The 8,998-nt window shown below is 38.9% G+C and overlaps 1 long non-coding RNA gene across 1 annotated transcript; it reads left to right on the top strand.

Annotated features, from left to right (window-relative positions):
- The first annotated feature begins 278 nt into the window (after positions 1–278).
- On the top strand, positions 279–8,095 carry LOC124154753. The gene is made up of 5 exons (XR_006864006.1): positions 279–850; positions 1,475–1,670; positions 2,156–2,235; positions 2,797–2,999; positions 7,705–8,095. It is a non-coding gene; the product is annotated as an uncharacterized LOC124154753 (long non-coding RNA).
- Positions 8,096–8,998: the final 903 nt, after the last annotated feature.

Raw genomic sequence — 8,998 nt, 5'->3', positions numbered from 1 at the left:
AACAAAAAATTGCATTTCTTAAAATTACAAATGCATGAGCCCACAGGTCACACTAATTATTTTTGCCGTGTAAGGGATTTTCAGAAAACTTGTGGTGGTGTTGAGGAGTTAGCTGTTAAAATGCTCTTATTTACTTCTTTTACATGACAACATCATTGAATTCTGCATTTCTGTTTTGCAGGGAAGTTTTCACAGGGTCTTGGAAAAATTCGAATTTAGCTTGATGAAACTGAGGATTCTAACATCTTGCAAATCTTCATACATACTATGTATCATGAAAATCATGCTAAGAAGTGGCCTTATTGCAATCGTTGTTTGCAAGTTTTGAATATATTTTACATTTGAAAGGTTCATTTTAGGAGGCAAAGTCAGAAAAGGGAGTGGCTGTGACAAAATGTATGCTATACCTCTTGTAAATTATAGTGGTCAATTATATATTAACTGATGATTTTAAACGGGTGAGGAATACGAACACTTTAATGAAACATTTGAGGTACTATGTGCTCCTATTATGCTGTTGCGTTAAGGTTTTTTTCACTAGCATGGAATACGTTGGCAGTCCTCAAACCAAAATTGATTAAAATTTGAAGATCGTTATTTTAGAGGACATTTACAGTATAATCATCCATGTTTGAATTTTTTAAATAATTTACTCACCAATAGTGCTCAGAAACCTGTTGGGAAGAAGGTGAGAGACCTGGGGGATATGTTTGAAGATTAGTTGCCTGCCATGACGAATATGAGAGATGCAAACGATTCTCATTGCTCCCACTCGGAAAAGCCACGTGATGTAACTCGGTGCCCACACATTCCCCTCTCTCCCAAGTGGTTGCATGGAGAGTGGGGCCTGGTAAGTTGTTTTCACTCAATCCTCTTACTCTCATACGTGATCCATAGAAGTTTTGTGACTTTATTTGTGATACGTACTTTGATTTTTAAATCAGTTTGTGTGGACTTCTATTTAGCTTAGGTTTTCACAGATCTAGGCTGAGATTTCTTGAGATGGGTGGAGGACCAAGGAGAAGTAGCTTACTTTAGTTACAATTAGAAGTATGCACCAATTACCGTTTTAAAAAAGGAACTAGCTACAGTTACTTTTTGTAAAACTCTTTGGAAATGTCCTAAATGGTGGGGTAGCTAAGAACTTAGTGGTTAAAAATGATCACCAGTTCAAGATCAAGTGCCAGCCATGGACCAATGTATATTTTAAAAATTTCTCACTTAAATAGAATGATTCTTGCCTGAAATTGCTTACCACCTAAACTTTACTAGCCCTTCCAAGCTTTAATTACATTTTTTTAAGAAATGGCTAAGTAAGTAGAGGGATGGTCGTGTTTTTTTTAGTATGTTTTGATTTCAGTTTTTCTGCCATAAAGCGGCAATTGGCGTATTCATTGCCATCTTCACAAAAATCATTACTAGAAAGGTTGTGACATACATACATGATGAATTTCATGTCCTCAATTCATTGCAGTGCAATGTCTCCTTTGGATAAGGTCGTCTGTTTCGAGAAGTCGGATGTCGCGGCTCAGGGGTGCAAGTTCTTGCCGATGCCAAGTGCTCTCTCTCCCGGATGCCCTACAGTGCCAGGATATGCTCTGCTGACCCACACACTTCAACGGAAGGAGAATAGAGAAGTTTGAAGAAGGAAGACGGGGCCATGGGAGAAGGTAAGCAGCCTTTCATTTCCATTCTCTATATTTATGACCTACTGTATGGTCTATGGTTCGATTCCCATCAAGTTTTCATGTTACCCAGTGTACCTATTCAGTTAGCTTAAAATATCACAATTGTATTAAATCATTTTTCACTTCACAGTGTTGTATATTTTAGAGATTTTTAATTCTTTGTGATACATCATTAATAGATAAGATTATATATGTATTAATTTTACGTATCGAGGAAATTGTGTAAATTTTTGCTTGCATCATCTCCTATTATAAATAACTTGTGTTTTATTTACCGTGGCAAGGAATGAATAGATTTCTCTTTGATTTTAGATTTTATTGGAGGGTATAATATCTTTATTTTAGAGATTTGTAACTGTTTGTGATACATCATTAATAATTAAGATTAGATTTAATAATTAAGATTAATTTTAGGTTGCCAGGAAATTGTGTAAATTTTGGTCATATCATCTCTTCCTTGTGCTCAGGTTATTGAAGCCAAATTCATGCCCAGATGGGGGTTTACGAAGAGACGATTGTGGGTGCACCATTGATTTCAATGGCAAAGGTGATTCCAAAGACAGTCTTCTTACGCGTCTGAATCAATGTCACATCAATGAGAATTGACTAAGTATTGCTGCATCTATTATTGTGGTTGATGTAAAATATATTTTCTTAGTGAAACACCATTTCATTGGTGTATCCCCCCATCAATGTTCTGTGGTGCTTGATTAAGGGCATTATACCTTAAATCCACCATTTGAACTATTGAAAGTTGGGGTAAATATGGTCATGGCAGAGGTTTTTCCAACAGGTGATTTCGTAAATGACAGAATCATCATCTAACTTCTGGTTTTCACATGGTTTAAGTAGAAGGATTTCACTCTTAAAAAATGCAAGAATCATTGAAAACAATCCAAGGTTTTCATCTAAAAAAAAACATTTGAAAATGGCGAAAAAGTGTTTTTTTTCCACAAATTATTACTTTCATTTTTCAAATGAAGCGAACAGTTAATGAGCATCTCATTGAATTTTTGGTCCATTGTTTGAATCTAAAGAGAAAATTTTACAATAAGACCTGTGACTGTATGTGTGTGTGCCTCAGGCAATGCTGTCTGCTAACTTCCAGCTGATGATATGACTGACCTATGCCAGGCAGATACATGGTACAAGAGTGGCTTATGGGGAAGCGGGCGATTGCTACAGCTCCCTAGACTGTCCTGAGGGTCATTTCAGCATCAACTTCAAGGGTACTGGACTCAGGGTTCATAGCAGTAGCAGGGTGCATAGCAGTTCATAGCAGGGGCAGCTGTTCACGTCAGCAGGAAAGACGTGAGTGCATGGCTCTTAACTTTTCTTCATCGTGATTAACCATTAAAGTGCTATCCATCAGCCTGGGAGATATGTGCAAGAGTATATAGGGCTGCAGTGGCACAGCAAGGGGGTGTTTTGAGGGATAAAACCCTCCCAGGCCTCAGAGAAATTTTTAAGTTCAATCCATTTTACTTAATTGGATTGATATTACTAATAGAATAGTTTAAGGATTAATAAAATATCCCACAGAAAGCCGTGAAACTCACCATTTTGATTCATTTATCTAAAAATACAGCAATTTATTAATCTCTCACCTACCACTTATCCTGATGGGTATTCCATACGCCACACACCCTGGTATTAGTGGCATCTAAACCCCTTAATTCCTAGCTGCATCACTGTTGGGCTGATCTATTGGCTGGGTTTTTTTGGCACCCAAGCCTTTAATTTTTTGTGCCTCATGTAGCCTTTGTAACTATTTTGTTGTATATGTCATGCTTGAATGTGACAGATATTGTAAAGAATGCATTTTAGGCTTTCTATAAATGTTTAAGTTCAAACCAGCAAATTTGCCAAAAAAGCCCTGGTACTCTTGAGCATACCAGACAAAATAGGCTGGCACTAAAAGGGATAATTATTCTACTATTTAATGGTTTGGTGTCAAAGCAATCCTCTCTGGTCGTGATTTTAAGAGGGCATGTCTGTCTTAAAGAGCAAGCCCTGGGTCATAGGAAAAGGAGGACTAGGGTGAAATCTGCCATAAAAATCATTTGGCTTATCGAATTCAAACCTAGATATCCCAATTGAAGGTGAGATATGCTACCAGTTATACCACCAAGCCATATTTCAGACTGTGTTTACTCAACTTGGTGTTAGAGTTTCAATTCCACATTGTGGCACAGGAGATGGAGGTAGTGCTTACTAAACCACTGTGAGAGAGAAAAGCCTTATACAGTGGAACTTGGTTATAACGGCATCAGCTGTAATGTCAACTCAGGTTTAACGTCACATTTTATGCAGAATAGCCAAAATTTAACATTTTATGTTGTACAAAAACCCGTTTATATCGTCAACAAATATTGTGACGCTCGGGTATAGCGTCAAACATTTTGCAATTCTTAGGTTGGAAAAGTGGTAGTGTGTCTATTATTGGCTATTATGTCCCAAAGTTCATAGAAACCATGTGTAGAAACATCAAAAGCAAAAACAGGTCACAAGCAGGACGCTGAGCTGGTGACGGGATGCAACTCTTTTGTCTAATTGGTGTCTGAAGGGAGCGGGGGCTGTCACGCATACCTGGGTCTTATCCCTTCCCACCCCTACGTTCTACAAGGCCACTGACACAGGCCTACTGTATTGTATTGCTTGTTTCGTTAGTTACGGTAGATCATCAGTCACATCACAGTAAACAGTGTTGCATATAGCAGAACATTTACGTTTTTACTTTGTTCTTTCACTCAGATTTAAGGCTGCTTTTTCATGACGTCACTCGGATATAACGTTAAAAATCTTCAGGTCCCTTTGATGATGTTATAACCAAGTTCCACTGTATTTATGCCCATCACTGCAGTCCAGGCGGTGGAAGCTGTCTGATGGCAGGGCAAAAGGAGGGGTGGATGTGGTTGCAGCACATTTTGCAGCCAATTGCTGTCTCAGAAACGCACCTCAAACCCTCATAGCCTAGTCATACAATGTTTTCACCAAAATAAGCCTCAACTACACAGACAAGCTACTCAAATAACTGAAAAAAAAGGGATTCTTCCTTCACGGTCGTTGTCCCTCCTTTCTTCAGAGAAGCCTTTTGTTCACATGTGACTTGGCGTTTCCCTTGCCCCTACCCCAAATTCCCTTGCCCCTTCTGGCTGTAAAGGGACAACTCTCGGCGGCCGGACTCCATTCAGTTCTTTAACCAGTTTATTAGGAGCAGGAGCAACAACACAGCAACATACTGGAACAACACATTCGGAGAAGGGAAAGATGGAAACGAAATAGGAAAATTTTAATTAGGAATTCAAAATGACATGGGTGAGAAGGCAGTAAATTTTTTTATGGAGAATCTAATTCATCACTAAAGCAAAATGCTTAATTATTACAAATGGCAGAGGTGCACATGGGCAGATACTCAATAGACTGCATCATGTTAAGACAGGGGTTTAGGACTAGAGTGAAAAACTCACGCAGCTTCCCTGTGGCTGATGTAGATTCCGGTTACAACCTGGTTCTTATGAAATGCTACTAAAGGATCCAAAGGACTGAAGAATACCAGAACAGCAAGGAAAGGGAATGTTGAAGCTCTGAATGGGACAGTGAGGATAAAATAGAGGAACTAGTGTGGAATAGTATCGAGGAGGTTGGACAAATGCAGACAATAGAGGAAGGATGGGATTAGAGTGAACCATCAATAATAAAAGCTGCCAAGAAGCCAGTTGGCTAAATTGGTTGTAGAAGGATGAAAAACCTGGATAGCAGAGAAATTATAGGAGAAATGGAGGAGAGAAGGAAGTGGAAAAGTGTGGACATGGAGAAAAGCAAAAGGATGTATGGGGAAACAAATAATTGATTACAATGTGAAACTGAGACAGCAAGGGAGGCTTGAAGGAAAAGACAGTGTGAGGAAAAGGAAAAAATTCAGCAGGAAAGAGAGGCAAAGTTAAAGTCATGAGTCAATATCAGAAGGCAAAGAAATACAAGCCATGTCAAAAATTAAGGGCCTTATCTGAGCATCCCATGGTTCAGAGTAAATGGAAGTAGGTAGTATGTGGAGGATATGTAAAATAGCAGGAAAAAGCCAGGAAGATTAAATATAGTGGACATAATTGCTGTGGAATGTATGGAAATTGTATAAGAAATCCTTATGAAAATATTTAGTGGCAGATTGGAGGGATAGGCAATTCATTCATAGTTTGCACAAGGCCCAGACTGTTGAAGTGCTATTTGCCTTATTTGCAACTAGTGAGAGGATGGAGAATCAGGTTGGGCAGACATTGGCCAAGGAGCGAGGCAATACTCGTCATTGCTTTTTAATGTGTAGACTCATGAAATGGTAAGAGAGGCCTGGGATGAGATGGAAGCTGGAGTTAATATGATGGAAGATACGCTTAAATCAGTTCATTATCCAGTCAACAAGTGGCTGTAGGCTATGGTGGATGTGTTTGACTAGCATTGTGAGGTATATGGCATGATAATAAATCTCCAGAAAACGGTAGGTAAGGAGAAGGTAGTTATGCAGTTTTGAAAAGGATCACAAGCTAGGAATGTAAGACTTGGGACAAGGGAGGTGAGCAAAAACTTGAGCAGGTAGAGCAATTCAACTATTTGAGCTGCGCATTAGCGGGCAACAGATACTGCATGAGGACACCAGAAAGAGAACTGCATTAGCAAAAGAGACATTCATGAATGGGAAAGAGCTGTTGAGAGGTAATTGAGTTAAAGTTATGGGAAAGGCTAGTAAAGAGTCTAATGCTTTACGAGTTGGAAACATGGACGCTAAAGAAGGAGGACGAGAGAAGGCTGGAGGCTTTTGAGATGTGGGTGTGGAGAAGAATGGAGAAATTGAAGTGGACGTAGAGGAATGACAAAGAGCTGGTCATGGTGGGTGAGGATAGGCAGCTTCCAGAAGAAATATAGAGGGGACAGAAGGTTTGGATGGAGAAAGTTTTTAAGCAGGGAAGGGTGGTTGAAAACAGTTTTAGTGAAGGGGCGAATGCTGTGTAAATGTGGGAGATGGAGGAAGCAAAGAATATGTTTGGGTAAAATGAAAGGGAGTTTGCCTTATTTTGAATTGAAGAGGGAAATTCATGCAGAGAAGGGATCCTTACCAAATACTTCATGCAAACCTTCATGCTTCTTAGCTACCGTTTTCTGGAGATTTATTATCATGCCATATACCTCACAATGCTTGTCAAACACATCCACCATAGCCTACAGCCACTTGTTGACTGGATAATGAACTGATTTAAACTTAGTCAGTAGATAACTTCAATGATAACCACGAATTGTGGGGTTAGCTCTGAAATGGACTACACCATTGGTGTGGCTTCTTGGAAGTCCACATTCCTTTGCATTTTGGACATCTTGCATCGATCTTTGATGGATCCCAACGGCCCAAATGAAGCAACTAGTACGATGAACCTTGGTAATTTGCTATGGAACCCAATGAACCTGGGTCGCCACTGTGGCCTGAAAAACCAAAGATCTGTGGTTTCATTTGTGGGACCCGGGAATTTTGTGCTTTTGCACTTAATATTAATTTCACCGCTTTTAACTAAGCAAAGATGAAATATTCAACAACCATGAAAAGTGTTTATGTCATTGATGAACTAAGAAAAAAATAGAAGCTCTGGGGGTTAAATAAATATACTGTAACTTTGTATGTTCCACACAGCTTCATTAAGTAAACCTTGCCTTGTTTTAACTGTCGTATGTAATTCTCAAGAGGTTATACACTTTATTACTATGTTGTATTAATCTGTCATTCCATAGTCTATTATTATATGCCATTATCATGAGGTGTTTCATCTTGAGAATGATATGTGAGGGCTGAAACTGGTTTAGGTTTATCTAGTATGATTAACTGGAATTTACTATGTTCCAAGATATTTGCCAGCAGATGTAAGGTGCCACAAAGTAAACTTATGAACCGTGAAAGATATAAATAGGGGAGGGTTGGCACGCCTACTTGTAAAAAGCACATGGAAATAAGTGTTTGATTCTCCTCACACAGGATGGTCAGTCTGTGGTGGGAAGGTGTCATGGCAAATGCGGAGCCTGCCACCCAGCAGATGAGGTGGCCTCGATGAGATGGAGGTGGCCTCCGTGGGCAATAAACAACATCCACGCTTGTGTCTTCAGGCAGGGGCAGCAGGAAGATGTTGCTCAGCCACTAAATACATTAAAATCATTGTCGTCACGCATGAATGTGATCGATGAACGCACGCCATTGGAACGATGGCAGGGTGAAAGATGAAGTTAGGGAGATGAAATTAAGCGGAGCAGGTCTCGAGCTTTCAAGACCCCCTCGTCGGAATGCTTTAATAACTAGTTTTAATAGGTGATAATTAAGACAAGTTTCCCTGAGCTCTGTGCCTCATGCATGCATTGGTAACCTCAGACGATGTAAAACTCCTATCCTCTCGTGTAGAAACTAGGTCCCTGTGACGTCACGTGGAGTGGCATCGCATGGGCGCCAATCTGGCCTTTTTCAAGTGAGGATAAAATTTGACCCTTGCCATTCGTCTAAACCGGCATTTCAAAAACCAAATAATTTGTGTATTATGAATACACTAATGGTTGGTAACGATTTGCAATCAATGCCTTGATGAAGGAAACTACTTTATTGCAGCATAGGAGTAAATTTTGTGAGCATAAATGTAATTTCAAACATAATGAAACTCCATTGTTACTTGCAAATTGGTTTCCTGTTCAACAACAAATGTGCTAAGGTGAATTTATTTCAAGTATATACTTAAGCTCATGATGTGATTGTGATAGTGACTGTTTTGAGCATATGAAGGTTTTTACATATTTATGTTGATTTATGTTAAAAAATATTCCTAATGTTTGGCAGTTATTATTAAAATGTCCACTTGAGTTATGCCTCTATGATCAAACATGTGTAAAAATCCAGTTTAAGATGCAGGGGCATTGATTCCCTAGCGTGCATATGCACAATTTTCATCAGTCAGGCACGTGGTATGAGCATTATATCAAAACAATGCGTAACCGAACTATTGATTGTAAATATTTGCATATTTGCATTCTTTGTCTGATTCAATTATGATATGAAATTGATCCAATTCTCATTCTGAAATCATCTGTGCTTTTTATCCATTAAAACAGTGCCACCGGGCCAATCTATTGGCTGCGTTTATTTACACTTTTACTTTTTTCTGCCTCATGTAGCTTTTGTAACTATTTTTTAGTATCTGTCATGGTTTTACATACCTGTAAATATTGAGGGCACATGAAAAAAAAATAATTACCTTCAGAAAATGCATATATTAGGCTTTTTTACAAAT

This window comes from Ischnura elegans, chromosome 2 (genome assembly GCF_921293095.1).
Source record: "Ischnura elegans chromosome 2, ioIscEleg1.1, whole genome shotgun sequence".
In the NCBI taxonomy this organism is placed as follows: domain Eukaryota; kingdom Metazoa; phylum Arthropoda; class Insecta; order Odonata; family Coenagrionidae; genus Ischnura; species Ischnura elegans.
Note: the sequence above shows the minus strand (reverse complement) of the source record. Positions and strands in the feature narration are given on the sequence as shown.